Source organism: Halichoerus grypus, chromosome 6 (genome assembly GCF_964656455.1).
Source record: "Halichoerus grypus chromosome 6, mHalGry1.hap1.1, whole genome shotgun sequence".
In the NCBI taxonomy this organism is placed as follows: Eukaryota; Metazoa; Chordata; class Mammalia; order Carnivora; family Phocidae; genus Halichoerus; species Halichoerus grypus.
The window spans coordinates 88581754-88606246 of record NC_135717.1 but is presented as its reverse complement, the minus strand read 5'-3'; the positions used below and the strand labels follow the sequence as shown (position 1 = coordinate 88606246).

Genomic DNA, 24493 nt, shown 5'->3' with positions numbered 1-24493 from the left:
GACCCCGCTGCTGGCGGGAGTCGGCCTTGCAGCCATCCAGGGTGTGCCTCACAGTGCAGACCTGCGTGTGCCTCCCACATTGCGGGGAAGGAAGGGAGCCCCGAGCCAGGGAGGCTGACCCCCAGCCTCCGCAGGAGGTTCCACAGGAACCCCGCCTTACCTACCGCTCAGCGACCTGCCACTGTCCTCGCCGATTTTCAGCGGGTTTTCCTGCACGTCTTTCTCCTCCTCCACCTTCTTCTCCTCCTCAGGGATCAGCTCTGCTCCGGGTTCAGCTCTTAGTACCTGCAAATTAAACCAATACAAGACAGATTAAGGGGAGAAAAGGAAGGAAAACAGGTATAACTTAATGCCTTGCCTGGAGTCACACGTACTTAGGTGACAGTTTGCAGAAACCCAGGTCTGCAAATTGATGGGCCACAACCCTTTCCAGCCAAAAACTTACTCAAAAATGGCAGAACTGTGTATGGAATGTGAAGAAGAGCTGGAACCATAGCAGAAGAAACTAAGAGGTTGAGGATGAGGGTGAGGATGACCACGAGCTGATCTTTGTTGGAGAGATATCAGGTTCAAAACCAGCAACTGCAAATATTTTGAACAGGGTAGACCTCAGCTCATATTTGAGGGGACTAAAGAATGGTGCACTCAGGTATTACTGCTGCATCCCAGCGCACAAGTCAGTACTAGTGAACCCAACATCAGATCCAGGGGCTGCCTCACCAGTAGATTTTCCCCCTGAAACTAGATCTTTAGATAGTTCTGTTACTGTTCAGACTTTGTCTAGACCTGTGTTTCTGAAAGTACATAGTCATCTCAGGGATACATTGGATATTATTTATCAATATCTACAATTTCTGGGCTATCATGGGTAGTCATCCAATATAATTGGTTCAGAAAGCCTAAGTGACATTAGACAATGTCAACCAGGAACTAACTACCTAACCTGTTCATAAATCAGGCAATATGCTTACATTAAATAGGTACAGTATTGAAAACTGTGCTATCAAAACATGAATGAAAGTATAATCAGTAATGAAAATTGCACAATGGCAAGCTACTTAAGATTATAAACTGGGCCAGGTATTCTTGGTTCTAAATTTAGAAAATTGTTGAGAGGCTATTGTAACGTTTTATTCTGAAAACATACCTTCATAGTTTAATTAGTTTAAAAAACTTAAAAAGTAACTGTTCATGTTAACAGTTTTTATTGAGCTATTAATATTTGTAAGGCTTTGTGCTAAATGCACTACATAAATCTTTTAATGTCTGTGAAACAAGCACTATTATTATTATTGTTTTATTTTCTTTTTAAAATATTTAAAAAGATTTATGTATTTTTTTATTTGAGAGAGAGAACGTGCTTGCATGTGGGTGGGGGGGGGAGGGGCACAGGGAGAGGGAGAGAGAGAATCTCAAGCAGACTCCATGCTGAGAGTGGAGTCCCATGTGGGGCTTGATTGCATGACCCTGAGATCATGACCTGAGCCGAAACCAACAGTTGGATGCTCAATTGATTGAGCCACCCAGGCACCCTGTTACTCTTATTTGATAGTTGAGGAAACAGAGGCTCACAGAGCTTCAGTAATTCACCGAAGGTCACACAGCTAGCAAGTGGTAGATCTGGGATTTCAGTACAGACTGACTCACAGTTTATGTGTGTATGCAAATAAATACATAGATGTTATGTATCAGTGTATATTTTTTTAAAAATTGAAGCATTGCCTTAGGGCAGCGGTTTTCAAAGTGTAGTCTTCAATCTTCTGGGGTTCCCCCGAGACTCTCTTGTGGGTTTGGGAGACTGTCATAATAATACAAAGATACTATTTGCCTTTTTCACCGTGTTGGTATTTGCACTGAGGATGCAAAAGCAGTGGTGGGTAAAGTGCTGGTGGCTCAGTATGAATCAAGACAGTGGTACCAGCTGTACTAGTAGTTTTATATTAGTCACCACTGTGTACTCACAATAAAAAAATACTGTAGTCATACTCAGTTTCCTTGATGAAGTATTAAACTGTTATTGATGTTAGCTCTCTACCCCTGAATATGTGTGCTTTTAAACTATTTTCTGTGATGAAGTGGGTCGTATGCATAAAGCTGTCTGAAGTAACATGTTTATCTTGCAGAAAAGCACTTGTGTGATTGACTTGTGAGCTCAACCACTCACTTTTTAAAAGTAGAGACCATTTTTACTTGGGGGGGAAAAAAGCACCAACTAGAACTTCTAGGAGCAAAAAATAAAATAACTGGAAGTAAGAACCATATGATTGATTTAGCAGCAGATTTATATACAACTGAAGAGAGAATTAGTGGAATAGAAGATAAATCAGAAGAATTATCCAGAAGGCAGCCAGGGAGAGACCCTCCCCAGCGAGTCCTCCTTGAAAAAAGAAAATGTAGAAAAGAGGTTAAAATACATGGAGAGTAGAGTGAGAAGTGAGAAGGTAAAGACCTTCTCTGCATATGATCAGAGTTCTAGGAGTAGTGAGAGAAAATAGGTAGAAGCAATATATTTGAAGAAATAATGCCGTTGATCATAGATCACACACCTAGATCCCATGATCATATCATAAGGGTAAAATTTTTATTTTACCAGAGTTATGTAACAGTTTTTTAAATTTGAATATACCTGAAAACATGACCTTAAAGTAGCTATATTTATCTATATTTATATTTATCTACATTATAAATTAGATTTAGAAGAAGAAAAGATCAAATGTCCAGATTCAAGAGTTATAATGAATACTAAGAAACACAAATAAATGTATTTTTACTTTAGATTTCCAGATGATTTCTGCCTTAAAATATATCATAATATTACAGCAAAAAATCAACTACATAAAAAATATTTTAAAAGAAGTCATAAAAATGACAGATTAGTATAAAGAAATGATCAGCAGGCTAACTCCTGACTTCTCAAGAGCAACTGCAGAATCCAGAAGATAGTAGAAACTTTATGTGCTGAAAGAAAGTAACTAGTACTTTAGAATTTCATATCAGTAAAAATATCCTTTAAGAATGAAGTAAAAGAAAAAAAAGAATGAGGTAAAAGTTCAAAAATTAAGGAAAATAAAAGCTTGAATTTTAGTCTCAACACTTCAAGGACATTCTGAAGGTTATATTTTAAGCAGAAGGAACACGAGCTTAAGATGAAAGGTCTGAGATGCACGATGAACAAATATTGAATCTAAATGAGTATTAACCACTTATAACAAAAATAAATGAATAATACCGATAAAATTAAAAATGGGAAAAGTACATTACAAAAATGTATAAATTAGGTGTGGAGGTTAATGGGACTAAACTGTCTTAAGACATTTCTTCTATTTTCTGAGAAAAGGGTACAAATTTTAACTTTAAAGTTTGGTAAATTAAATAGACATGTTTTAGTTTCAACTATAAACATTAAAACAGTAGCAACTGAGTATAACTTACAATTAGTAGGTGGGAAATAGAAGGGAGAAAAATATTCAATCATCCAAAAGAAGGAAAAGAAAGAGAGAATGAAAAAAAAAAACATGACAGGCAGTGCAAATAGAAAACACAAGATAACCAATTTAAGCCCATTAATTACAGAAACTAAAAATGCTCTACTTAAATAAATAATTCTCAGATTGGATTTTAAAAAATCTAATGATATGCTGTTAATGATATGTTACAAGCAACATATCTAAAACATAAGGACACTGAAAAACTAAATATAAAAGGTTGGAAAAATATATGCCATGCAATATTAACCAAAAGAATGCTGATTTGGCTGTATTAATATAAGATATTAATAGACGAGTCACTTCAGTGATAAAAATTTTAGTGTACTAGGAAGATCTAAAATTTTTAGATTATATGAACCTAGTAACATGACCTCAAAATATATGATATAATTAACAATTAAGTTGCTGAAGGAAAAATAAAAACATTCATAATTATGATAGATTTAAAAAAATACTTCCCTCAGTCACAGATAAAACAAGCCAACAGTTACCAATATAGATATACAAGATTTGACCAATATGATCAACAAACTTGACATAACAGATATGTGCAGTAAAAGGGTGCAGAATACAAACCGTTTTTTAAGCATATATGAAACATTTAAGAAATTGATCATTTACTAGAACTTAAATCACATCTCATTGAATTTCAAAGGAGTGAAATCGAGGTCAGAAGACCTTATTCTTTCTGATCGCTGTGTAAATATTAAGCTAGAAGTAAGTAGCAAAAGGATAACCAGAAAATCTGATATATTTGGGATAAATAACTTACGTGTTAAAGGAGAAATCATCTAGAAGTTCAGAAACTATTTTGATTTGAACAATAACAAATTAGTATATGTAGGATGCAGATAAAACAGTCTTTAGAGAAAAATTTATGGTCTTTAGAGCTTATATTTTTCAAAAGGCTGAAAATTAATAGACATTTGTCTCATGAAGTTAGGTAAAGGGAAATAAGATAACCTAGAAGACTGTGGACAGAAGGAAGGACTCAAGATAACAGTATAAATGAAAGAAATTGATAATAAACATATTCACAAAATCTGAAGTCTTTTTGGAAAAAAAAAATCTTACACGCTTAAAATGTCCTGCAAGACTGGTCACGAAAGAATGATAAAAGGCACATGTAATCACTCTATGGAATGAAAAAGAGGATAACATTAGAAAGACTACATAAAATAAAAAGATAAATTATTATAAAAACTGTATGCTGATGGTTTTGAAAATGTAGTTGAATAGAAAAATTATTAGAAAATAGAACTCACCAATACTGATTCACAAGTGAGTAGACAATCTAAGAATTACGATAATCTTTAATACATTTAATTGGTAGTAAAAGAAATCTTCCTAAAAGGAAAATGCCAGGCTCAGAGAACTTCATTGGCAAGTTTGTCAACCATTAAAGGAAGAAAACTTTTACTCTTACATAAACTCTTCCAGAGAATATAAAAAGAGATGACAGTCCCTAGTTTTGTTTGTTTGTTTGTTTTGGTTTGGTGTTTTGTTAAGGTTTTTAAAATGAGGCTTACATATTCTCAGTACCAAAACTCAGCATGGCAGATTGATGGAGAAAAGATGGACTTTTTAATTATTAATGCTGGGCATACTGGGCATCTGTATAAAAAAAATGTAAAAGGTTCCTCACTTCTTAGCACATACAAAAACCAATTCTATGTGGATTTGAGATGTAAATGTGAGAGGTAAAACTATAGACCTTATAGCAGCTAGAAGAATATCTCCTGAACTTGGAGTAGGAAAAATTTTTTTTATATAAAGCAAAATATTTCTAATAATAAAAAGCAAGTTTGATACGTTTAACTACATTACATTTGCAGTTTTTATATCGTTATATCATAAAGATAACAAAAAGACAGAGTGGGTAGATACATTTATAAGATATATAGCTGACAAAAGACTCATATTCAGGATTGATTGTGCTGTTCAATATGGTAGCCAGTAGCCACATGTGGCTACTTAAATTAAATTAAATTAGGTTAGATTAAATTAAATTTACCAAGCAATTCTTTACCTTCATTAGCTGTATTTCAAGTGCTCAATAGCCACATGTGCCTACTGGCTACCATACTGTACAGCACTGATTTAGACTTTTAAAAAAAATTTAAATTCAATTAGCCAACATATAGTACACCATGAGTTTCAGGTGTGGTGTTCAGTGACTCATCAGTTGCGTATTAACACCCAGTGTTCATCACATCACATGCCCTACTGATTTAGATTTTTTAAAGAAATATATATCCAGGGGTGCCTGGTGGTGCAGTCAGTTAAGCATCCAACTCTTGGTTTCGGCTCAGGTCCTGATCTCAGGGTCCTGGGACCGAGCCTCTTGTCAGGCTCTGTGCTTAGCGTGAAGTCTGCTTGAGATTCTCTCTCCCTCTCCCTCTGCGCCTCCCACTCGTGTGCTTGCTCTCTCAATAAATAAATAAATAAATCTTTTTAAGAGAAGAAAAGATTAAGAAAAGAAATATATATCCAGAATATACAAAATATAGTATCTCTGTATCTATATAAAGTGTTCATAATTTATAAAGAAATGAATATTCTTGTATAAATTAATAAGAATAAAGTTGACAACTCTCTAGTAAAATGGGTTAGTAAAAAGGCTTTAAAAGGCCCTTCCAGAAGGGGATATCTAAATGGCCGATAAACATACGAAAAGATGTCAACCTCATTAGGAAGCAGAGGAATACAAATTAAAACCATTAACAGTTGCCATGGTATATTCCACTGATTGGCTGAAATATTTGTACAAATTAATACCAAGTGTTTGTGAGAACATAGATTAAGAGGAACTCTACTGCTTGTGAGAGTGAAATTGGCCCAATTTGGAAAAGTAGTTTGACTTTATGTATTAAGTTTGAAATATATAGAGGATAAGTTTGAAATTCATAGGCAGGATATATATGTTTATATATACACATACATACATATATCCCCTGTGAATACCACATAGAGGTTAAAAATCTTACAGAAAACATGCGTTATTTTTCCAGGTCTTGGGCAACAGTTGACGTGGCAAAATAGCTCCAAACTGAAATTGACCCAAAAGTCTTATCTATATTCCAATGTAGATAAATAAATTGAGGTACATTCACAGAATGGAACAGTATAGAGCAATTGAGGTAAATGAATCACAGCTGTACCCAACATCATGGCTAAATCTCACACGTCTGATACAGAGTAAAAGAAGCAAAATGTGAAATAATACATGTGGTATGATTCTATTTATGTAATGTTATAAAACTACACCATACTACTTAAGGATATGTCATTAGGTGAAAATTATAAAATAAAAGAAGAAAATGATTATAATACTCGGTAGGGCTGGTGGTTTCTTCTGTTGGTAAGAGAGAGGGTTGTAACAAAGGAAGGGCACATGGGTCTTTTGGGATAGTTGTAATAGGTTATTTTTTATTCTGGGTGGTAGTTATAGGAGTGTTTGCTCTAGAATTATTTGGAAGAAGGAATATTTGGAAGAGTGAATACATAAATATTTTATGAACTTCTTATATGAATATTCCACAATTATTAAAAAATGGAAGCCCTGACCTGCTTATATTTTCTTGAGTATATTTGAAAAGGAGTTATAGAAGAGGGATATTTAAGAGTTATATTAATACATTCAACAAATAGAGACAGGGAAAGATCATTCTAGGATTGGAACATTATGAAAACAGTATGGAACTGGGAAGACAAGAGCCTGTTTGAGTCCTACCAATAGTACCTGTATCCTTTAGGGGGAGGTGGGAAATATATGGGAAATAAGGTTGTTACAGGTTAGGTAGATGAGATTTTCCTAGACTGGAAACTGTTGTGAAATTATTCTTCAGTTAAAAAAGAAAAAACTCTTTGTAGATACATCACCTTCTACAAAGCACATCTGTGGATTTCTTGAAAGAGAGCATAACCCCACTTATGTCCCCATGAGCATCAAACTGAATAAGAAAAATCTTCAACATCTTAACATGCTATTTTTTGTTTATATCACCTAACAGGATGTGGATAGTTGGCAGTTTCCCCATTTGATTTATTTAATTACAGATGAATCATTTGGTTTAACTTACTATTTTGACGTAGGAAATAATCATATCTAATATTTATAGATTTTTTAATGTATGTTTGGCACTTTTAGCAACTATGCTATGTTGCCTAGAAGAGCTTCTTGGGGCAAAAGGAGACACCCCTCTGGATGTTCCTGCCTATTTTCATTTTCATTTTAATTTGGATTGAACATTGGCTTACGTAAGGCACCTCCCCAATTGCCCTGAGACGAAACACTCTTGAACTTGGCACTGACCCACTCACTTTTGCCAGGTCATATCATAGTGTCTTGTCTTATTTCTACTGAACATTATCCACTCTTTTTTTTTTTTTTCCACTTTGAATGAGTTAGGGGCCACGCACAAGTTAGTGTCATATGTCAATTTAATTAATGTGTTCTTAATTCTAACATCCAAATCTTTAATAACATATTTTGCATTGAGTCAGACAGTGTTGGGCTCTAACTTTGTCTTCACCTTATAAGCTAATGTGACCTGAGGCAAATGATTGGCTTCTCTGAATTTTAACTTTCCTCACCTATAAAATGGGACGATAATTCTTACGGAAGCCTAGCACGGTATCTAATAAAACCTAATGCTCAGTAACTAGTGGTAGCACTAGTAAGTAGTAGTGATAATAGTAGTTCGTATTTGCAGTAGGGGTACCAGGAAATGCAATAGGCAGGTAAGGAAGGACTACATTTGTGCTCTGCCTCTTGAATTCTCCCCATATCCAGCAAGCAGGATGATCTAGCCACGTAGTAGCCATATTGTGGCAACAAAGAGTTCTCTCCCCTGTGGTTAAAAGCACCAGCCCAGGAATCAGGCAGGCCTGGGTGCAAATCCTTGCTCTGCCATTTATTACTGTGTGACTTTTGGCTAGTAACTTAACCTATCTCTAAAAACCTTTGAATATTAAATACAATTATATGTATAAATGGCTCAGCATAGTGGCTGGCACATAATTATTCAATAAATCATTATTTTTTATTGTTTCCCTAGGTATAGTTCTAGTAATCAAGACTATAAGGAGCTAGAAATAATGAACGGGAAAAATCCCTTTATCTCAGTGTCTGACCCTGTTGGGTCCCATTTGCAGCCTGCAGATTTGGTTAGCTGGGAAAGGAGACAGAGAGTAACACAGGCAACTCTTGTGTGTATTTATTGTCATTGTTTCTTTCTCATCTCCCTTCTCCTCGTTAAAAACAAGCCTTATTGGCAAAGCCATTGGCTAAGATAGCTCTTTCTTTATTATGAAGTGGATGGCCGTGGGAGGTAGGAAGATGAATAAGGACCATATATTTATTGATTTTTATTGTGGTAAAAAAGCAGATAACATAAAATTTATCCTCTTAATTATTTTAAGGTATGCAGTACGATAGTATTAACTGTAACCACACAGTTATGCAAAAGATCTCTAGAACTTTTTCATCTTGTGAAACCGAAACTCTATACTCATTGAATGACAGCTCACCTTTCTTGGCTGCCCCCAGCCTCCGGCAACTTCCATTCTAAGAGTTTGGCTACTTTAAATATCTCTTATAAGTGGAATCATGCAGTCTTTGTCTTTTTGAAACTGGTTTATTTCATGTAGCATAATGTCCTCAAGGTGTATCCATATTGTAGTATATAATAGGATTTCCTTTGTTTGGTAAGTCTATTTGCAATTTTTTTTAAGGAACTACTGTGCTGTTTTCCATAGGGCTGCACCATTTTACATTCTCACCAACAGTGCAAAATAACAGACATGAGTCCCAATTTCTCCACATCCTTGCCAACACTACTTGTTATTATTATTATTATTATTTTATAATGGCCATCATAATGGGTATAAGGTGATAACTCATTGTGGTTTTGATTTATATTTACCTGATGATTAGTGATGTTGAATGTCTTTTCATATCTTTGTAGGTCATTTGTAGATCTTCTTTGGAGAAATGTCTACTCAAGTCCTTTGTCCATTTTTTAATTGGGTTATTTTTGTTGTTGAGTTCCAGAGGTTCTTTATATATTGTGGATATTATCTCTCTAGCAGATATATATTTGTAAATATATGCTCCTATTCCATAGGTTGCCTTTAACTCTGTTGATTGTTTCCTTTGCTGCATAGAAGTTTTTCAGTTTGATGTAGTCCCATTTGTCTATTTTTGCTTTTGTTGCCTGTGCTTTTGGTGTAATATCCAAGGAATCATTTCTAAATCTAATGTCATGAAGCATTTACCCTATTTTTTTTTTTTTCTAGGAGTTTTGTGGTTTCAGGTGTAGCATTTAGGTCTTTAATCCACTTTGAGTTAATTTTTGTATATTGTGTAAGGTAAAAGTTCATCATCTTTTTTTTGAATGTGGATATCCAGTTTTTCCAGCACCATTTGTTGAAGAGAGTGTCCTTTCCCCATTATGTAGTCTTGGCACCCTTATCAAAGACCATTTGGCCTTACACATGAGGATTTACTTCTAGACTCTCTATTCTGCCCCATATATCTGTCTTTATGCCAGTATCATACTGTTTTGTTTATTGTAGCTTTGTAATGTATTTGAAATATATTTGAAAATCAGGAAGTATGAGGCCTCTAGCTTTGTTTTTTCTTTCTCATGATTATTTGGCTCTTTGGAATTCTTTGAGATTCCATATCAATTTTAGGATGGTTTTCTATTTCTGCAAAACTATGCCACTGGGATTTTGATAGGGATTGCATTGAGTCTATAGATCACTTTGTATAGTATGGATATTTTAACCATATTAAGTCTTCTAAACCATGAATATGACATATCTTTCCATTTATTTGTGTTTTCTTTAATTTCCTTCAGGAATATTTTGTAGTTTTCAGTGTACAAGTCTTTTGCCTCCTTTGTTAAGTTTATTCCTAAGTATTTTATTATTTTTGATGCTATTGTAAATGGGATCATTTTCCTAATTTTCTTTTCAGATTATTCACTTTTGGTGTATAGAAACACAGCTGATTTTTGTGGATTGATGTTGTGTCCTGCAACTTTGCTGAATTCACTTATTAGTTATAAGTTTTTCTATGGAATCTTTAGGGTTTTCTGTATGTAAAATCATGCTGTCTGTGAACACAGATATTTTTACTTCTTTTCCAATTTGGATGCCTTTTATTTTTCTTGCCTAATTACTCTGGCTACAACTTCAACTATATTGAATAAAAGTGGTGAGAGTAGGCATTGTTGCCTTGCTTCTGATCTTAGAGGAAAAACTCTCAGTTTTTTTTTTTTTTTTTAAGATTTATTTATTTATTTTAGAGAGGAAGAGAGAGAGAGAAAGTGTGTGTGTGCATGTGGGGGGAGGGGCAGGGGGAGAGAAAGGTAGAGAATCCAAAGCAGACTCTGTGCTGAGCGCAGAGCCCGACATGGAGCTTGATCTCATGACCCTGAGATCATGACCTGAGCCAAAACCAGAAGTCAGACACTTAACTGACTGAGACACCTAGATGTCCAAAAAACTCAGTTTTTTACCATTGTGTATGATGTTAGCTGAGGGTTTGGTATTTATGTTGAGGTAGTTTTTTTTTTTTTTCCACCTCTAGTTTTGTGTTTTTATCATGAAAGAGTGTTGAATTTTGTCAAATGTTTTTTGCTTTAATTGAAATGATCATGTGATTTTTGCCTTTCATTATATTAATGTGGTTTATTATAGAGATTAATTTTCATATGTTGAACCATCTTTGCATTACAGGAATAAATCCCACTTGGTCATGGCATATAATTCTGTTAATATGCTAATTTGGTATGTTAGTATTTTGTTAAGGATTTTTACATCAGTATTCATCAGGAATATCGGTCTGTAGCTTTCTTGTAGTTTTTGTCTGGTCTTGGTATCAAGATAATGCTGGCCTTACTAAATGAGTTTGGAAGTATTTCCTCTTCAGTTTTTTTGAAAGTTTAAGAAGGATTTGTGTTAATTCTTCTTTAAATGTATGGTAGAATTCCCCAGTGAAGCCATCTGGCTTTTCTGTGTTTAGAAGTTTTTGACTATTGATTTGGTCTCCTTACTAGTTACAGGTCTGTTCAGATTTTTTATGTCTTCATGATTAAGGCTTGATGGATTGTATATTTCTAAGAATTTATCCATTTCTCCTAGATTTCCCAGTTTGTTAGTGTATAGTTATTCATAGTAGTCTCTAATGATAACTTTTATTTCTGTGACATCAATTATAATGTCTCCTCTTTTATTTCTAGTTTTTGTTATTGGAGTTTTTTTGATCTTTTCAAAAAAACTAAATTTCATTGATTTTTTCCTATTTTTATTTTCTCTATTTTGTTTATTTCTGTTCTAGTCTTTATTATATCCTTTCATCTGCTAATTTTGGGTTTAGCTTGCTTTTTTCCCCCTAGTTCCTTGAAGCATAAAGTTAGGTTGATGATTTGAGATCTTTTCTTCGTTTTTAACATAAGTGTGTAGCACAGTAAACTTCCATCTTAATACGACTTTAATGCATCTCATAAGTTTTGGCATGTTGTGTTTTTATTTTCAATAAGGACAAAGTTATTAAAATAACCTGGGCCTAGGACATAATTTTTCAGTAGAACTAAATGATTAAGCCATACTTAATTATTGTTATTTTCCCAATAAAAATGTGCTCTCATTATATATCTATCATCTGTCAATCATCTATCTATCTGTCTCTGGAATGGACTTTCAAGATTACCCAATATGACATCCTTATTTTCCAGAAGGGAGACATAGGCCCAGAGAGATAAGTGTCTTGCCTGAGATCTCCTAGCCACTTACTTTCAAATGTCTAAGGGCTCCCGACTCAGTGGGAGAGCCTATACTTGCTATAAACTGAAAACAGAGTTAGAACTCAGCAGGCTTCAGGAGACCTTACTTGGGAAATGATAAGTAAGGAGGTTAATATTTTAATTTGTTCTCTTGTCAAATATTAAAGATTTGGGAGTCTCTTAGCTGATCATTTTCTGTACTCTTCATTAAACTGTGGTGTTTCTCTCCTCTGTGCCTGCTTGTTTGTAACTTTGGGCTTTATCAGTGCATGGTGGAGGGGGTAGGGAATCTTTTTTTTTTTTTTTTAAGTAGGCTCCATCCATGCCCAGCGTGGAGCCCAACATAGCACTTAAATTCACACCCTAAGATTAAGACCTGTGCCGAGATCAAGAGTTGGACGCTTAACCAACTGAGCCACCCAGGCTCCCCTAGGAAATCTTTTATTTAGAGTATGCTAACAGAGAAGGCGGTGGAGCGATTTGGAAAGTTTCTGCAGCAAGGCTCTGGCTGGTCTGGGGCTCTGATTCCCCTGCATGAAAGAGGCATGAGTGAGGCTGACTAACCTGAGAAACTCTGAAATATGTTCTGTCGATGAGAAACTTCTCTGATACCTCAGGCTTTTTCCTAATTCTTGTCCGTTTTTCAGAGAGTTGCGGGGAGGTGGGAGGCAGAGGGATGATGACGCTTTTTAGGGCAATCGAAAAGAGCAAGGGATGGAGAAATTTAAATGTTTGCAATATTTTAAATAAGCATCCTCCTCCTCATCATAATCATTATTACAAATAGCATCTGTTGAGACGATGGACTCTGAAAAACAAACTGAGGGTTCTAGAGGGGAGGGGGGTGGGAGGATGGGTTAGCCTGGTGATGGGTATTGAGGAGGGCACGTTCTGCATGGAGCACTGGGTGTTATGCACAAACAATGAATCATGGAACACTATATCTAAAACTAATGATGTAATGTATGGGGATTAACATAACAATAAAAAAATAAAAAAAAACAAAAACAAAAACAAATAGCATCTGTTATGAGGGCAGAGGTGCCAGGCATTTCTCTGGGTACTTTACATACATTATCTCATTTAATTTTCACAAAAGTTCTGCAAGGTAGGTATTATCTCCAGTTTACAGATCAGAGACCTGTGGATAAGAAAGTTTAAACAGCTTATTCAAGGTCACTCAGTTACTGTATGTCCAAGCCAGGCTTGTTCTGTCTGCAGTCCTTGCTAGATGGTGAAATTTGTAATATATAACCTACTTTGCCCATAAAGTGATAATAGTCTTTATGTATGGCGTCCTGAAGGCCCCCTCAAACACATTTTATATTCTGGACTTTTTCAAGGACTTCACTTGTCCACAAAGCCATGAGATCACCATGGGAGGATAATTTAAAAAATGGAGTGGACTTTTTAAATACGACTTAGGGAAATTATTGCCATGTAGTTGTAACTTACGTTCATTTTGGAGATGTATTTCAAATTTTACAAACACCATTATGGCCTTACCGATAGTTTTCTTAAATGATTCCCGTTCTCGTAACTTTATTGGATTCTTTGCATGCCCTTGCTGGCCAGTGGTGATGCCACAGGCCTTCTGAAGGACTAACCCCATTGCTTTGCTCTTTTTATCGGACACCCTATCTACTGCTTGGTTCTTTTCCAAATGTCTGCCTTGATCTTTAATTACAATCCTCCATGGACTTGTCATAGCCAAGCTCATCCTGCACCTTAGCTTCGTCAGCTCTGCACTCCTGTCCCGCTCTTTCTCACTATTACTCATTTCCCTTGGCACGATCCTGCTGTTCTCAGCTCTGAGTTTATTGTCAGTTAAAGGAGATTCTGCATCGGTAGAGTCCTCTGTTAACAATCTATCTCTCCTCTGGAAACCACACTGTAATCCCGTTTGCATACGTTATTTTCTACTTTATTTTCACCATTAAGTTTCTATATGTAGAAAATACTTGCATATGGAATTTGCCTAAATAGTATCAATGAAATATAAAACATATATATTCTAATATATACACATACATTTGGCAAAATAAAAGGGAGTTAAGTTGTTCTGCCCAAGTGATTTAAGTCTTGATTTAATCAATCTGTGCTACATACACTATTATTCTAATTAATAGGCACAAGGATCTTAAGCCAAAATATACTTCTTTAGATCGCAAAGTTAGAGGAACTGACATAGTATGAAAAGGATCTGAAGATCTACATTTAAAAACTTTTTCTGAAGCCCTCAGATAATAAGTTTAATCGGTCACCTTGAAATACTTTACACAGGCTAATCACAGCCACCACGAATCACAAAGCAGGGATACCTAGCCTAATGTTGTAACAAGAACTGTAAAATATTTATAGTCTGCAGAGTTCAGTTTACATTATGAATTCACTTTTCTGTCATTTCTTAAGAATTTCTGAGATTCTTGGCCTTTGAAATTTTGGAAAGAGCTGTTTTGATCGTAGCACACCAACAAAAATACTGTTTTAGCCTCTACTTTCCGTTTATTCTGCTAATTGAGCGATTAGTGACCACCCAGGACAGTCATTCATAGATCAAAGAGCTCAGCCACCCACTCCCAACAGCTTTTGAAGTCCCTTCCTTATACAAAATGGTTCAAGTGAAGGTGTTCATTTCCTGGGTAGGGTAAGAGCTAGGAGTTACTGCAACTTTATTTCAGCTTTCCTTTCTTATACTCCTAGCACTGGGATATAAACTTGGTGATGTAAATTAGTTTGTAAATTAATAAATTAGAGACTGGTGGTCCAACCATACTGGCTTTGTTACGGGCTGCCCACATAACCCTGAGAAAATTTCTTAACCTCATAATTTCTTTGGGCCTCAGTTTCTTCCTCTGGCAAGAGAGATGTTTCATCTAAACCAACCCATGCAACTCTTAGTTGCTGTTATAGTCTTTATTATGTGTCTACACAATGCACACACATTCACAATATTTACACAGTGCACACGGGCCTTTATATGCACACCAAAGAGGTGCAGCACTTTAAATAAACTTGGTAACTCAGAATTAGATCATGACGCTCACTTTATAGAAATGATTCTTTCCAGAATGATTCATTATGTGATTCCTTTAAGTCAGAAGTAGGACATATCTGACCCTAGACAGATTTATGCACTTATTTTTATTCAGCTAATGGGGTAAATATTTCATATGCTTGTAATTGCTAAGTCCCAACATGTCTTTAAAAAATTTAGTGGCAGTACCTAAAAAGGGATGGGAAGAGGCTGATACTCCATTAATTTGTTTCTCTGCCTTATTTCAGTTTTATTCTTCTTTCCTTCTTTGTCTTTTCCTATTAAATGACTGGTACAGATACTTGAAATGTAAGTAAAATATAACTTTAATAACTTTTTTTCTGATTGAAAGTAACATACGCTCATTGTGTAATATTTGGAAAAAATAGAAACATTGGCAGAAAGAAGAAAAAAAATCACTCAAATTCTAACAAAGATAATAGTTGTTAACATTTTTGTGTATTTCCTACCAGCATTTTTCTACTCATTTTTGTATAGATTGTATCATACCATTTTTTGTGCTGCTTTTTAATTTAATGCCACAGCATAAGGGTTTTCTATGGTATTAAAAATTCTTAGTAAACATAATTTTTTAGGTTATTTAGCATTCTGTCATATATCTATAGCATAATTTACTTAACCACCTTCTTACTGTCGGCCATTTAATTACTTTCAATTTTTCACTATTATAAATGAAGCTGCAGTGAACATTTTGGTGTATAAAGCTTTTCTGTCTATATTTTACATTATTTCCTTAGGATAGATTCCCAGAAATTGAATTTACAGGGTCAAAGGTAGGAACATTTTTAAGGCTCTTGATCTATAATGCCAAATGGCTTTTCCAAAATGTTTTTTTTTTTTATCAATTTATACTCTCTATAGTAATATGTGAGAGTGCCTTTTTCCACCATATCCTGTCTACTCCCCTCTAAAAACTAAATAAATAATATTTATGATTTGGTAGGTAGAAATTATGCTCTACTGCTAAGTTAATTTGATTTCTATAATTACCAGTGATATTGAACAATTTTCTATATTTGTTAGTCATTTGTAATTTCTCTTTTGCGAATTTTCTGCTTATATCTGCAGTATATTTTAAATTCCTGATTATATATATGAACATAATTTTGTGTCATCAGTATATAAATCAGATGAATGCAAACCTGTCTTTTCCTTTAAAAATGTGTTAAATTGCTTGTTTGGTTGTTCTTGGTTGATTTTTTTCCTCTCGGCCATTAGTTTCTCAGAATCATAGTTTTATTTATTTATTCATTCATTCATTCATTTATATTTTAAATATTTTATTTATTTATTTGACAGAGACATAGCGAGAGAGGGAACGTCAGCAGGGGGAGTGGGAGAGGGAGAAGCAGGCTCCCCGCTGAGCAGGGAGCCCGATGTGGGGCTCGATCCCAGGACCCTGGGATCATGACCTGAGCTGAAGGCAAACGCTTAACAACTAAGCCACCCACGCGCCCCTCAAAATCATAGTTTTAAATAGCAAGCTGTCATGATGAGTCTCTGGGTAGATGGCTTTCAAATATCTGAGTTTTATGTATAGATTTTCAGGCACACCTCCATTAAGTAAAGTGAGGTATGTTCATGTATATCTTTTTATAGAGTTTCCAGCTGATGTGTACAGTCTGTAAACTTTGGCATTAGTCAATAATGATTGAACAAAGAATTTAATGAATGTTTTTTATCTACTGTTTCAGTATATTTCTTCCTTTATTTCTGTGGATTATCAAAATCAAAAATCAAAATTTTTTTCACGTTGCTCTTTTCAGTTGACATCACAACTTAAGGACTATTCTGTGTTACTGAGAACTCCTTTGGAAATAGAATTTTTAATGGCTCCTGCTGCCCATCCCTCACTTCCAGCATCTGTCTTCTACATTATACTCTTCACCAGTACAAGAGAAACAGAGACACACACACTTCTTCAGTAGTTGGTCATATGATTAGAAATCAATGTGTGTACAGGCCCATGAATATTTTATTGATAACAGTGGTGAAACAGAGTGCATTAGCTATTTTAAAATATGGCTGCTCATCCCTGATGACTGTTCCTCTGAGCTTTGAATACACTAGTTTCATAAAAGAGAATGTACTTTCAAGATGTCTGTTGAATCAGTTTGGAGCAAGCTGGAGGATTCACTTCTAAAACCTCAGTAACATTTTGTCTTCCTGGGGAACTAATTAGATAACCTCCATATGCCCAAAGTCTTCGAGAGAACTGTATGATTAAGGTGGGCCACAGCTAGCCCTTGGGACTCTTGTTTGAAGCTCTGGTGTTTCACCATATTCTCATGTACCGCTAGGTTTTTGAGAGTGTCTTGTATTTACAGGCAGAAGCGTTTTTATACAAGGTGACATGCCTTGCCTTCTAGCACTTCTGCAGAACCAAAAAGGATAAGCAAGTTGTGGGTGAATAGGGAGAATGGGAGTAGAGTAGAGAATACAGTTTCATTTTGGCCTGTGTACTTTTTTGGCTTATAGTGCCTGGGAATCTTGGGGCCTCACAGGCCCCTGGGTCACTTAGGGGATCTCATTTGTTCCATTCCCAACATAGGGAGGGGATAAGTCTAGCCTGTGTGACATTTCATTATGAGAATCTGAAATAGTTTTTTAAAAATAATATTCTTTATAAAGGGACTAGGACTAGAGAACCATGAGGACATTTTATTGAATTTGACAGATAAGCATAAAATACAAATTAGAACTGGGCCATTGGGAGATGGAGCTTCTGATTTCTTTCTTCCCTTATGTTGTTATAGCCCTGAATGAAAACCTTTTCTCAGAGTTAATTTAAGGATCTCGCTTTGGTTCTTTGGGACAGTTGTGTTTAGCTTATGTAATTTTAATTCAATTCCTTTCAATGATTATTTGTATGTGAATCACCAGGATGGCTTCTTTGGGTTGAAATCTGGTCTCTGTCATTTTTTTAACTGGGCAGGTATGGTTGTCATGAGGAACCAATGACGTGGCCATGTTAAGTGCTGAGCATGGTGCCTGGTGAAAATAAGTATAAGTGAATATTACTGTCATTATTTTTATTAGATTGTACACTTCTAAAGCACAAGGCTTGTTTTACCTTTATATTTTTGACAACTTAATATGAGTGTCTTGTAGGTTGTAGGCAAATAACTGTTGAATTTGATTAGTGTCTTCAGTAGCTTCTCTTGGGTCTGAGCACATCTTTCTCTCCTGGTAGCTTTGGTGGTGGTTATGGTAATGATGGTGGTGGTGTTTTGGGGGAGTGTAAGATACATGTAATTTACTCTTCTGGGGCTAAATAGAGGATTGAACTTTGCAGGTGCCAGTCTGACACCTTTACCAGCGCCATTGTAAATTTCACTTCTAAAAGCTTTGTAAACTGCATTCCTTTTTTTTTTTTTTTTTTAAGAAAGGTGATGTGGCTGCATCTGTATGGTAGGTGAGAACATTTAAATTTAGAATTACTAAAGGAGACTGTCAGATTTCATGAAGTTAAGAATAAAATTCCAATTTGGCAGTGAAGTAGTGTGACCCCCATTGCATTTGTAGCACAGCTATCAAAAGGCACTAAATAATGTCTTGGAATGACCATTATAGGTTTAAATGTAATTCAGTGGAGCCTGTAATTTTCTCAAGGCTTTGAAGCTTAGTGAAGTTACAAGCTGGTCAGGACCTTGAAGGGAAGAGGAGGAGAGCACTGATGCAGGGGGATGCGAGGAAGATGCTCTTCCTTCTTGAATAGGAATCACGGTCCCATTAAAAGAAAAATGCCAGAGTCTTGGCAGAAAACATAGATTTGCATATTATTCACTTGCATTTGCTTATTGAGTTCAAGAGGCTCTATCTTCAAGTATGTAAAATAAATAGTGTAATCTGCTGCAGTTGTGCTCCAGTCCAGTATCCAGGGCATTGTACAAATGAAATACTAACACATTTAAAAATAACATTCCAGAAGATGAAAGATGGAAATCAACTAAAGGTGGCTGCACATCAGTGATCCTGACAGGGAGCAGAGGTAATGGGGCTTGGCTAGGATACAAGATTGAAGACGCCGTTGCCCTCAGGTGTCCTCACCTGCAGAGGAAACCTGCTTGTATGGGTGCTGGACCCCCTGGAGTTTGTGGCTTCCCAGACTGTGGATCCCAGGGTTCTGCTTCTCTCCCAGACAATTAAAGTCTGCATGGTGCCCAAAATGCATGGTCTCTTTTTGTTTTTTACTTTTTTCTTTTTTTTTTTTTTTTATTTATTTGAGAGAGAGAATGAGATAGAGAGAGAGAGCATGAGAGGGGGGAGGGTCAGAGGGAGAAGCAGACTCCCTGCCGAGCAGGGAGCCCGATGTGGGACTCGATCCCGGGACTCCAGGATCATGACCTGAGCCGAAGGCAGTCGCTTAACCAACTGAGCCACCCAGGCGTCCCTCCTTTTTTTTTAAAGATTTTATTTATTTATTTGAGAGTGAGAATGAGATAGAGAGAGAGAGAGCACGAGAGGGGGGAGGGTCAGAGGGAGAAGCAGACTCCCTGCTGAGCAGGGAGCCTGATGTGGGACTCGATCCCTGGACTCCAGGATCATGACCTGCGCCGAAGGCAGTCGCCTAACCAACTGAGCCACCCAGGTGCCCTGCATGGTCTCCTTTTAAATCCTCACTGGGCTGGGCAGAAGTCACACTGGGTCCAGGGTATTGGTGAGCAGGGCTCTGGACTTGACAGCCACCATCCACTCCATTTCCCTGGCTCTTACAGTTTGGTTTTAGAAACCTAAATACTTGAGCTGGTTTAGGAGACAGCAATGACATAAAAAGTGGTGTGGGGGAAGCGTAATTCCATAATATTGACAAGCCTTCCTGGGGCACCCCCTCTTCTCAACAAACAGATACACCCTGTAAAAATAGTGTCGGCTGTGTAAATGCTACATTGTGATAGTCCCCTAACTTCTTTTTCTGACCGGATTGCTGTCCCTAAGCATCTCCTAAATAGACTGTCTAGTGCTGCCATTGTGCCCATGGTGTGGTGGCAGTACCGACCCACGAGTCACCAGCAGACAGATTTCAAGATGCAGTTTAGGCTCTGCAGTTTACAAATCCCCAGTATGGCTTTCAGAAGCTATAGAATAATCCGTAGGAGATTCTAAGGACAGCGGTCCTAAAGTACTTTGCTTTCCAGAGATGATAGGTAGATGGACAAACTTCACAGGATCAAGAAGATCTGAGAGACCAAGAAGATCTGGGAGAACAGACAGATAGGGCAAGAGGAGATTACTAGAGGGGGGTAGTGATAATGCAGATAATAAGGAGTGGCAGAATGTCCAGGAAAGAGGGAGAAAACACCCATTCCTCATCAGTGTTGAAATAATATCCTTAATGTTTAAAGTCCATAGTCCATGAAGATTTGACTTTAAGATGTCATGGGATCTTAGCAGTCGGCACTGGGGGAAGCAGGGGATGCATGAAATGGCGGGTGAGATCAGGGAAAGTAGGACTGATCCAGCAGTCAAGATAGCTTCAAAGAGACATAGGTGGAGGATGCACCACATGATAGTGTCCAAAGAGACACGAGGAATGCAGGGCCTTCCTGGGACTCTGGAGAGCTTTGTGTTCACCTAGAAGGAGGAAATGCAAGAGTCAAGCAGAAGGTCAAGGCTCTGGTTGGTGAGCTGGATTTCAAGGCAAGCCTCCAGTTATAGTAGGGGATTGTAGAGCAATCGAGAAAGCTAGTTATGTAGTCAGGGTCGGCGTGGCAGGGGCTGCTGGTGGGCGGCAGGGTCTCAATTCCTCCCAGACATGGTGAGGACAGAGTTAAGATAGACCACTTCAGTCTCCGCTAACTGGAGAGTCTTAGACTATTGCCTTGATCAGACTTCGCTTAGAAGTCTAGAAAAGATAAAGTCTGCTGATGGGGAAGGCTGAAGAATGACTGACTGATGGAGAGCTTTGTTCGCCTGATTATACATCATTGTACCTGTTATCACTGGGTATTTTAGCTTTCTGGGCTCCTATCTACTTGCGGGAAATGCACTTCTTTTTGTCACTTGAATGACAGCCAGGTGTATGCCCATTTTACCAGTGCAAAAATCCATCCTTGGTGCCATATTCTGTAAGCACTAGGAGATTGAGAACGCAAGCAATTTGGAAAAATACGAGTTTGGCATGGTCTTGGGGAACAGAAATACTTTACTGCTGTTCACATTCTGATTTCACATACCAGCCTCTCTCTTTAGTTTTAGGTAAGTCACTTAACCTCTTGCTCTTGGTTTGTCCATTTACAAACTGGGTGTTTAATACATGCCTACCTTGCAAAGGTTTTGTGAAAATTAATTAGGTAAAGGTTAGAAAGTAGTTAGAAGATGGAGCTCTGATATTATTAAGTTAGGTAATTATACTGTGCTTACCTAAAATTCCATTAGCAGACTCAGATAAAGCTTCTTTATGCCCTACGCCAAGCTAATAGGTGGCAAAATTGTTTTCTTTGCCTAAGAGATGTTATATATATTGATTTTTGGGGTTAAATGTAAGTGTTTGTCCCCTCTTTTTTTTTCTTTTTAAGAGAGCCAGTGAGCATGAGTGGGGAGGGGCAGAGGGAGAGAGAGAGAGAGAATCTTAAGCAGGCTCCACGCCCAGCACAGAGCCTGACACAGGGCTCTGTCTCACCACCCGAGATCATGACCTGAGCTGAAATCAAGAATGGGATGCTCAACGGACTAAGCCACCCAGGTGCCCCTGTCTTTGTCTCCTTTCATACTCATGCCACTTATTCCCTCTTCCTCTTTCATTTCTTTGCCTTCTCTTTCTAACGCCAGTTGAGCTATTTCATTGTTTGCCCAACTGACTTGGAATTGGGACAAAGGAGCTAATGGGCTTGTAGAGGTGGATGAAGGTGGATGTGGACTTCACCACTCCTGGGGCCAAGTCCACAGCCACTCACACAGAGCCACTGTCACCATACATTTGAGGATGCGACGTGGTTTTCCTTTCCATTTCAGAGAGAAGGTGCTACATAGATGTAATCCCTGGCCACAGAAGAGGCTTCAGAGGTAAACACCTGGGGGCTTATTGGCCCAAAGAAGCGTTTATTGGCACTCTCACCTCTTCACGACTGCTCCAAAGAAATAAACCATATGGGATTCACAAACCCCCAGTCTCTGTTACTCACTTTGCGTAATTATTACTTGTCCTGGATGAGTGGGTAAGTGTAAGACTGCAATAAATCCCCAAAGTGTTCTGAAAGCAGGTCACTTTGACTAAGAATTGAGTTAGTCTTTTAGGAGTTTTGATTTCATTTTCTTTTATTTTTTTCTGCTTCCGTTCATGCTATCTCTTGCCGATCTTTTTGTAAGAGTTCTATTGAATTCTGTGCCTTATCCCCCCTCCCCCGCCTTATGTGTAGTTTTATATATTAGTTTTTGTACTAGTTTTTTTAAATTTAGTTTCAGGGATAAAGAGAGTAAGCATTCCTTTTCTCCTCCATGACTATTTCTCTATACTTACTTATGAAAACATTTCGAAACCTCAGTGATGGTTTATTTTATAAAAATTCATTGAATTGCATATACACTTAAAATGTATGTTTTTGTCTGTGTAAATGTTACTTGTTAACAAAAAGTTTTTAGGGCACCTGGGTGGCTCAGTTCGTTAAGCGACCGCCTTCGGCTCAGGTCATGATCCCGGAGTCCCAGGATTGAGTCCTTTCATCGGGCTCCCTGCATGGCAGGGAGTCTGCTTCTCCCTCTGACCCTCCCCCCTCTCATGCTCTTTCTCTGTCTCTCTTTCTCTCTCTCAAATAAATAAATAAAATCTTAAAAAAAATTCTCAAAAGTTTTTACGAAGTTACTTTTGTTATTAAAATTCTTATAATCTATTTTCTTCTTTATCCATGTTTTTGTTTCATCTGTAACATTGAACATTTCTTCAAAAGCATTTCAGCTTGTTTTTGTAATTATTTTCCAGCTTGGAATGTTTTTCTGCACTGGCATTTTGAGAGGATGTATAGGGTGGTGATTAATAGCAGGGATGCCAGAAATAACTGCCTAACTTCATATCCCAGCTTCTCCACTTAGGAGCAGTGTAACCTGGGGTTACTTAGTTTTAAAACGTATCACCAGAAGTATAACTAAAAAAGTGTAGCTTAAAAGTTATACTTAACTTTTGCACCCCTCAGTTTATTCATCTCTTAAATGGGCTAAAAATTGCATCTGCCTCAGGGTTGTGTGAAGATGAAGTGAATTATGACATATAAAGCGTTTGGAGCATGGTTATCTCACAATAAGTATTACGTAAGTGTTTAGGAATGAGGATTGATTCTGTGCGACTCTATCATGGTGCCATCATCATTCAGTGATCTACCATCATTCCCGAAATTAATGGGTTGAGAAGCACTGAAGGCCCTGGGACTGGCTTGGGTTGAGGAGGGTTTATTACTGGGCGAGGATGATGGGCCTCAAGAGGACCCTGGGTGGGGTTGGGGGTGAGTATCAGACCCCCTGCTGGAACCAGGGCAGCTACTGGGCATGTCTCCTTCCCCTGCTGGCTGAAAGAACCATTGTTATCTTGTCTCTGCTTCTCTGTCTATGCCAGTCTGCTGTTTCTCCTTGCCACCTGGCCCTTCCTGCGTGCTTGTCAGTGTTCCTCAGCTCGGAATCACTCATTCCAAGTCATACCTCAGCCTGCCGGGCTGTTCAGCCTCACAAGTCCATTGCCCGCAGCTAATTTTTCAGCTTTTCTGAATGCAAATTGCAGTTCTCCATGGCTTTTCGAAGTAAAGTTCATCATGGGATGAGCTGATATTGTAAGAGTTCTGCACAAGATGAACTGACCCAGGATGTGGGAAGAAACTCCAAAACTAACTTTTTCTCCCCATTCATGTGAGAATTTTCACTCTTTCTTCCTTCCAGTCTAATTCACTCTCTACTGTCTTGGTTAAGGGCCCATTACTGCCCCATTCTGTTCTGTTCCACTAAAAAATGCCGATTGTGGCCATAGTTCGAGAAACACTGCTCTGAGGCTTGTGTGTACTGGTGGATTGGATTGGGGAGCCACTGTTTTTTTCTGCACTCCTCTGTTCACGTCTCTACCTGCAGTGCCCCAGTATTACTTGGGGCACTTGTGAAAAATGCCGATCTTCGGAGTTTTATCTCCAGAGATTCTGCATCACTTTTTCTGGGGTTAAGCCTGCATGTCTGCA

General features: G+C 37.3%; 1 protein-coding gene and 1 pseudogene across 4 annotated transcripts in view; both read left to right on the top strand.

Annotated features, from left to right (window-relative positions):
• The window catches only part of GRIN2B (glutamate ionotropic receptor NMDA type subunit 2B), a 403399-nt gene that overhangs the window by 78914 nt on the left and 299992 nt on the right, over positions 1–24493 (top strand). The window lies entirely within an intron of this gene.
• On the top strand, positions 413–907 carry LOC118524317 (zinc finger protein 280D pseudogene; annotated as a pseudogene).